Genomic DNA, 7,844 nt, shown 5'->3' with positions numbered 1-7,844 from the left:
GAGCAGCAGGCAGGCAAGGAGATGAGCGGAGGAGGGGATCTTGAGGGGGGCTGAAGAGGTGAATGGCAAGTCGTTGGTCTGTGGGGGTGGGGTGGAGCAGGTGTGGAGTGTGGGTGGGGCTGTGGGCGGAAGAGGCAGGACTCGGAGTTCGCCTCCCCCAGGGGAAGTTTCACGCACCACCCATGTGCAAGTGTGAGTGCCCAGCACACGAAATGTGGGTGCTTGTACAGAATTAAAGTAGGAGTCCAGTGGCAGAGTGGGCCCAGGATTACGACAGTGCGGGGGAGGGATAGCAGGTCAGGATTGAGACCCTTGGCGGAATAGCAGCAGAGGTGAATCAGCAGAACTATGTGAAACCCAGGACTGGAGTAGCCAAGCACTGGGTCAGTGTCAGACTTGGAATTGGAACCCAGGAGTCGTGGCTCCTTTTTCAGTGCTCAAATCAGATCACCCTGCCCCTCCTTCAGTGAGAGTGTGTGAGGGAGAGAGACCAGGAGTCAAAAACAAGGAGAAAAGAAATCCAGCTGGGTAGCTAATTTTTCTGATCTTTATTTGCATTTCTCTGAATGGTGCAATTACAGCTGAGTTCCCGGGCAGCCTAGCATTTCACATTTATTTAGATTTCAGTTAGAAAAACTAACTAAAGAAAGTGGCTCAGCCAGTAGTCTACAAAAATTCAGTCCCAGCCTTTCAGCCTTTAGCCCTCTAGCATCCTTTAGCTCACTCAAGAGGTGGCTTTTACAGCATGGAAATGATACTTTATGAAGCAAAAATGATCATTTGGATTTGTTACCAAGGCAGCTTGTGCCTGTGCATAGCGAGCAGATACATTGGCCGGTAGCAACAAGCAGTTAGCACGTGTTCTAACGCGTGCTTCTCCCCACGAATCTTTAATCCCATTTATCCCCCATGGCATTTGTAGACAATGAGCAGTGTGGCCTGGTTCTTCACATTTTGCCGCCCCAGGATCTCCGAGCCCTGCAGTTCCCGACTCCCGTACAACAGGCTGATGGACCCCGAGCCACCAAATTTCCTCTCCTGCATGATCCGCTCCTTGATCTGATCGACCGTCTCACAGAGATCGGCTTCCAGCTGCAGGGTTCTCGGGCCGTTGCTGATGGTCAGGGACACTCTGGTGTCAGTTGCTGGGCCGATGGGGAAGGGGTGGAGGTGGGTGACCTCTTGGAAGGACCCATTGCAACCCTTGGTGGGAAGAGCTGCCTGGACTGGTGAGCAGCCATTCCTCTGCTGAAACTAACACACGAAGGAGAGAAGTGAACGAGTCAGACATGGCCACCAGAAAGGAACAATTGTGTTATCCGACCCATGTAATATGCCACATAATCATAGAATATCACAGTTGGAAGGGACCTCAGGAGGTCATCTGGTCCAACCCCCTGCTCAAAGCAGAACCAACATCCATCATTCCCACGAAATGCACCTTTGACCCCCTGTGATGCTCCCTAAGGGTATCCCGAGCTGTGAGACACCTCCGCACCCCCTGCCCTTAGCATGAAGCAGGCTTGTCTCTGCCTGCTGTGGATCCGCTTCCTGGGACCAACAGCTTCTGGCAATACAAACGCTGCCATCCAGGCCTCGGCAGGCCTCACTCCAGTGGGGGATTTAGAGTTAGTGGGGCCCTGTGCTCAGCTTCATTTTGGGGGGCCCTCCTTGGGACCCCGCCAAGAAAACGAACATTCTCGCTTATTTCCTCCCCGCCCCCGTTTTTCATTCCTTTTTTCTTCATCCTCCTCCTATAAGTAATAGGAAGTAAATGAAAATAAAGGGAGGTACCTTGATTGTTCTTGTAGTCTAACTTATTTTTCCACAGACACTTGAAAATCGCTGAGGGTCTCGGTGGACACTTAATGATCTTTCCAAATATTGTTTGTACCAAGAAGAAAAGGAGTACTTGTGGCACCTTAGAGACTAACCAATTTATTTGAGCATGAGCTTTCGTGAGCCACAGCTCACTTCATCAGATGAAGTGAGCTGTGGCTCACGAAAGCTCATGCTCAAATAAATTGGTTAGTCTCTAAGGTGCCACAAGTACTCCTTTTCTTTTTGCGAATACAGACTAACACGGCTGTTCCTCTGAAACCTGTCATTGTTTGTACCGTTAGCTAATGATTGTAAAGCGCTTGGGATAAAAGCGCTTTATAAAAAAAAATGTAAAAAAGTGTTGGGGTTTGGGGTCTGGCCAGGAGTTAGGATGAGGGAGGGGGCTCAGGGCTGGGGGTGCAGGGTCTGGGAGGAAGTTAAGGTGCAGGAGCAGGCCAGGGGTTGGGGTTCGGGGTCTGGCCAGGAGTTAGTGTGTGGGAGGGGGCTCAGGGCTGGGACGGGGTTGGGGTGTGGAGTGCTTACCTGGGGCAGCTCCTGTTTGGTGCGAGGGGTGCAGGTGGGGATGTACGGGGGTGCAGGAGTCAGGGTGGGTGGGGGTCTGGGGAGGCAGGGTTGTGGGGGGTTGCAGGAGTCAGGGAGGGCAGGGGGCTGGCTGTGTGTGAGGGGGTGCAGGAGTCAGGACTAGGAGTGTGTGAAGGGGTGCAAGAGTCAGGGCTGGGGTGCAGGGTCTGGGAGGGAGTTAGGGTGCAGGAGCAGGCTGGAGGTTGGGATGCAGAGTCTGGCCAGGAGTTAGGATAGAGGAGGGGGCTCAAAGTTGGGGCAGGAGGTTGGAGTGTGGAGCGCTTCCTTGGGGCAGCTCCTATTTGGTGCAAAGGGTGCAGGTAGGAATGTGTGGGGGAGGTGCAGGAGCTCCCTTTTGGTGCAGATGGGTGGGGGTGCGGATGTGGGGGGTGCGTGAGTCAGGACAGGGGGCTGAGGATGTGGGCTGCGGTCCTGGGGGTGCTCTCAGCCCCCTGCCCTAAGCGGCTCACGGCAGAGGGCTGGGGGCAGGTATGTGTAGGGGGAGTGCCTTTGCTCTGCCCTGCCCCGATTCCACCCCTCTTCCCCAAGGCCCCGCCTCCACCTCCTCCCCGGAGTGCCCGGAGCACGGGCAAACAGCTCTTCGGCGGCAGGGGAAGTGCTGGGAGGAAGGGGGAGGGGCAGGAAAAAGGCAAGCTCAGGGGAGGAGGCAGGGGAGAGGGGAGCTTAGCTGCCAGTGGGGGCGGAGCGTGCAGCAGGAGCCAGCAGGATCAAGCTTCTGCCCCCACAGCTGCCCAGCCCTGGGGCCCCCTGTCATCGGGGGCCCCATGCCAGGGCACCCTGTGTTTTACTGCAAATCCGCCTCTGCCTCACTCACTCTATATAGGCAGCAATAGGCGCACACCAAGTGCTGAGTCCTCTAAGTATTCCCAGCAGCGTTCAGCCCCTTATGCCCCGAGCACTGACAGAACCACCAATCCCGCTCTTCCCAAAGGAACAGAGCACACCAGCTTATAAATTTCAGCTCAGGTCCAGGCCTTTGCTGAACTCCACAGCACTCAGAGATATTTACAGTGAAAGCAGGAATGTTTGTCATCAGAGATTCAAGTAACAGGAGTAAGAATATTGGAAACAAATGGATACATATAAAATAAAGGTTTCAGAGTAACAGCCGTGTTAGTCTGTATTCGCAAAAAGAAAAGGAGTTCTTGTGGCACCTTAGAGACTAACCAATTTATTTGAGCATGAGCTTTCGTGAGCTACAGCTCACTTCATCGGATGCATGCCGTGGAAACTGCCAAATTGAGCATGAGCTTTCGTGAGCTACAGCTCACTTCATCGGATGCATACCGTGGAAACTGCATCCGATGAAGTGAGCTGTAGCTCACGAAAGCTCATGCTCAAATAAATTGGTTAGTCTCTAAGGTGCCACAAGTACTCCTTTTCTTTTTGCATATAAAATAAAGTCATAACATGCTTTCTAGAGACTAAACCTGCAGTTTTCTCTCACCCAACCTTCTCTGCAGCCCCTTCAAGCAAGCCTGGCTGAGACCCCTTTCTCATGAAGCAAAACCCCTGTCTCTTTATTTCCTTTGTGAAGGAAATTTCCTTTCTTTCCTTTTATTTCCTTTCTTCTTTAACCGCTAGAGATACCCCCAAAGTACATTGTCTTTACTCATAGACAGGATAACACCCTCCCCCTGCTCCCGGGGCTTGTTTTTTCCTGTTGATTTCACATCTCTTCATTAACATTTGATTTGAATATATATGAACATCCATTGTGTTATCTCACAATGCTTAATTTACATCCCGACTGAAGATAAATGTTTCCTAACTCCTGTCTGGAGGAACTGGTCTAGGGCATGTCACCTTTTGGTGACTCACTTTTAACAGACATACCTAAGAACGTAAGTTTCTGGTACAGACACACAGCTCCTTGCAAAGTACCTGTAGGTACATTTCACAATGATATTGATGACCAGGGAGTCATTTAAGACCTCATGTGACATTCTTTGGTGAATCAGAATGTACATTCCAGAATCAGGAGCTTCCCATAACCCCCTAGCACTCCCTTGCCAATTGGCATTAAGGGGTGCTGGGGTCACGCCTTGGCAAAATGTTTCATTTTTCATGAAAAATGAAATTGTTGCTTTCTAAGCTTCTCTTTGGTATTCATAGAATCATAGAATATAAGGGTTGGAAGGGACCCCAGAAGGTCATCTAGTCCAACCCCCTGCTCGAAGCAGGACCAATTCCCAGTTACATCATCCCAGCCAGGGCTTTGTCAAGCCTGACCTTAAAAACCTCTAAGGAAGGAGATTCTACCACCTCCCTAGGTATTCCCTCCCCTCCCATCACAAAACAAATCAAAGAGTTTACATTTACTGGAAACTGGGTTTTAAATGAGTGGGTTTAACGCCAGCCTTATGTTGGTGGCCTTATATCTGCATCCCAGATCCACAAACTCCACATTGCCTCTGGATGAGACAGGGCTGAGGGAGACTGTATTGCTGTTGCCACGTCTTGGCGCGGTCTGTCTAGCAGGGGAGGGTGTTTCACCTTCTCCTAAATGACCCTCCTGAGTTTGTTCTCAATCAGTTCAGTGCTTGGACCCTCACCTCCAAGTGAGTCTATCAGCCCTTCCGTTTTAGGGCTTGCAGTCGCCTGGCTGTTTCCTAGAGGCAGCCTGGGGCGGGGCTGTCACCATCTTACTATCCCCAGCCTTTCTGCCTCCTTTCCCTTCTCTGTGCTCTCCCCTTTAAAACAGGCCTGGTTTCCCCTCCTGATTGCAGCTGTGGGCGCTTGCCTCCATGGCTGGCCGTTCTCGAGGTGTGATCAAGGTGCTTGCTTGTAAACAGGAATGACTCTTCTCTGTCTGTGCTCAGGACGGGGTCTGTAAACCCCAGAAGAATTGCTGAGAGCCACACTGAGAAACGCTGGACCGGGACTCATCAGGATGGAAGGAAAGAATTTTGGCTTCAGACCAGCAGGGCAGGGGCTTGCTGCTCTTAGTTACTATTTGTTATTTGCACTGTTGTACTGCTTACAAACAACAGTCAGGATCAGGACCCCATGATGCTAGTGTAAGCGGGGGAATAGTCCCGCTATTATGGGGAACTTTCCTGGCTTCTGCACTACCCCAGTGAAGTGGGCTAGTGAAAAGATCTGAGTCCTCGCTCCCACTTTCTTTACCCAGAGGCCTCCCTGCCCTTGAGGACTCCCCTTCCACTCTCCTGTCTGGCAGAGTCCTCGTAACCCCAACAAGGCTGGGCCCAGGATTCTTGGGAGGCTCGACCCCCAACCCTGCTGTGGTCACCTAGGACAGGGGCTAGGGTGTCCCCAATCCGGGGTACTCTCTCTGCACTGGGCACTTCTCTGACCCACTGACCATTACATACAAGTTAAAGCAAATGCAAGTTATTTAATCAACAATTAATTTTAAAAGGAATAAGGAAAAATGGGAAGGCTAAAGGAAACCCATCACCCCGCTCTGTGGCAGGGAACATCACAAACAGTGTCTCTGGAATGTCCGGGCAGTTCACAGTCTGTTCCTTGTAAGTCCCAGGCCTCCTGCTCAGGCCCTGGCTGTGCTGCAGGGATGCTGTGGGTTGGACACTTGCTCTGGTGGTGGCCACACGCTCTCAGGCTTAGAAGTAGAAGTACTACTTAGAAGTAGTAGGACCCATCTGCCCAGTGTCGCCCCCGCCCTGTCGGGGTTACGATCCAAGTCTGGCCTGCAAAGCCTCTTGGCTGAGGAGTCCCCCTGTGCTGGGCCCACTGCCCAGGGTCTCCCTCGCTCTCCCCAGCTGCTCACCGCACCCAGCTCCAGACTGCTCCAGCCCCAGCCCCACCACTCTGCCTCAGCACTGCTGCTGCTCTGCCTCCAGCTCCCTGGGCTGTTTCTTTGGCCCCTCTGGCTCTGGTTGCTGCAGCTCTGCTCCCAGGGCAAGTCTGCTCTCTCTGGGCTGTGCCTCTGGCTTTGAGGCTGCAGCTCTGCTCCCGGCACAGGGTCTGCTCTCTCTGGATCTGTCCCAGTTCTGCTCCCCAGCTCAGCTCGGGCCCCTGCTTTCTCCTTAGCTCAGCCCCACTCTGTCTGACCCAAGCAATTCCAGTTTACACGGAGGACGGGACCCCCCTGGCCTCCTGACTCCCTGATTAGCCTGCCCGCCCTGTCATTCAAGCTGACCTGGAGCATTGGCCTCTCCCCATTGTTCCTGGGGACTATCAATCTTAGGGTCCTGATTTCCCATAGACCCTTCCCCTTTTAGTACTGGGAGCTAGCCAACCAGTACACCCCCCTGACTGTTAGTAAGGGGTAACAGTCCCCTTACACTAGACACAGAACAAAAAGATTAACATAAGCCCAAGTCTGAGTTCACAATTAGTCCACAGGAGGGCAACGCAGATTCATGGGTCTGTTCACATCGGTAATGTGAGTCCATCCGTATGGAAAGGGGGTATTTGATGCCGCTAAATCAGCTGATCCATGGTCCCTTCTGAAGCCATCAGCATTGTCAAGGGGAGCGTTTCAGACCTGATGTGGGAGCAAGTGAGTTTTTTCTCCCGATTTGGGTGCACAGGGCACTGGTACCACAGAGATTGTCTCCAGAGAGAGAGAATGAAGCGAGGGAGAGAAATAGAGAGGGAGGCCGAGACAGAAATGCAGGGAGTGGAGGGGAGAGGCTGGGAGAGCTAGAGAGGAACAACTGAGAGAAAGAAAGATGGGGGCTGGGGGGTTTGTGGTGGTGGCAGGTTTGCAACAGTGAAAATTAAAATAACATATTTTCCCTGTCTGTCCTGGTTAGCTGGCATGACCCACCCCTCACCCACTTACCTGGGGTAGACTTTGCACATCCATGGCTCTGCTGTCTGGTGTGGAGGCTCCGATCTGTCTCTTCTTAGCCCCTAGGCTGTTATCTGGGGTTCTTTATACTCTCCCTCAAAACTGAAAGTAAAAGATACACTGAAGGCCACGGCACTGTACAGCTGTTACACCAAAAGCACCTGGCAGCGCTCCCACCTGAAAGACTAGGGCGAGAAGGGGACAGGAAGGGCAGTGGGGTGAGGTAGATTGAGCCCTCTACCCTGGCCAAGCTAAAACCTAGCTAGTGGGCCGAGCCAAAGACCCAGATCTCAGTACCCCTGAACGTGGAGGGTGATTGAGATCTGAACCCAGGTCTGGAGCTGAATTTCATCAATGGCCCCCAGCTTCATAACGAGCTGGAGCAAACCGCAGGGAGGTTGCATTCTCCTACTTCAGGATACCAGTAACTGCAAGTGAAGCTGCTCGGATCCCACTGCTTGAGAACTGGGCCTGGGGGGTTTCAAAATCTGGTTGGGAGTCCAGCCCAGTGTTTTGGAGCCCATTTCGGAGCATTGCTCCTATCTGGCCTGGAGCTTTTCACTGTCCACGAACCCACCTCTCAGTGCTCAGCCAATCCAGGGCTCATTGGCTAGTGTTTGTAAAGTGCAGTGAAGACACA

At 52.4% G+C, this 7,844-nt stretch overlaps 1 long non-coding RNA gene across 1 annotated transcript; it reads right to left on the bottom strand.

Annotated features, from left to right (window-relative positions):
* Positions 1–533: 533 nt before the first annotated feature.
* Positions 534–7,296, bottom strand: LOC142072315 (uncharacterized). Its single transcript, XR_012668712.1, has 2 exons — positions 7,196–7,296; positions 534–1,254 (listed from the first exon to the last, which is right to left on the bottom strand). It is a non-coding gene; the product is annotated as an uncharacterized LOC142072315 (long non-coding RNA).
* Positions 7,297–7,844: the final 548 nt, after the last annotated feature.

This window comes from Caretta caretta, chromosome 6 (assembly GCF_965140235.1).
Source record: "Caretta caretta isolate rCarCar2 chromosome 6, rCarCar1.hap1, whole genome shotgun sequence".
NCBI classification, from domain to species: Eukaryota; Metazoa; Chordata; order Testudines; family Cheloniidae; genus Caretta; species Caretta caretta.
The sequence above is the reverse complement of the archived record's forward strand: the minus strand, read 5'-3'. Positions and strand labels throughout refer to the sequence as shown.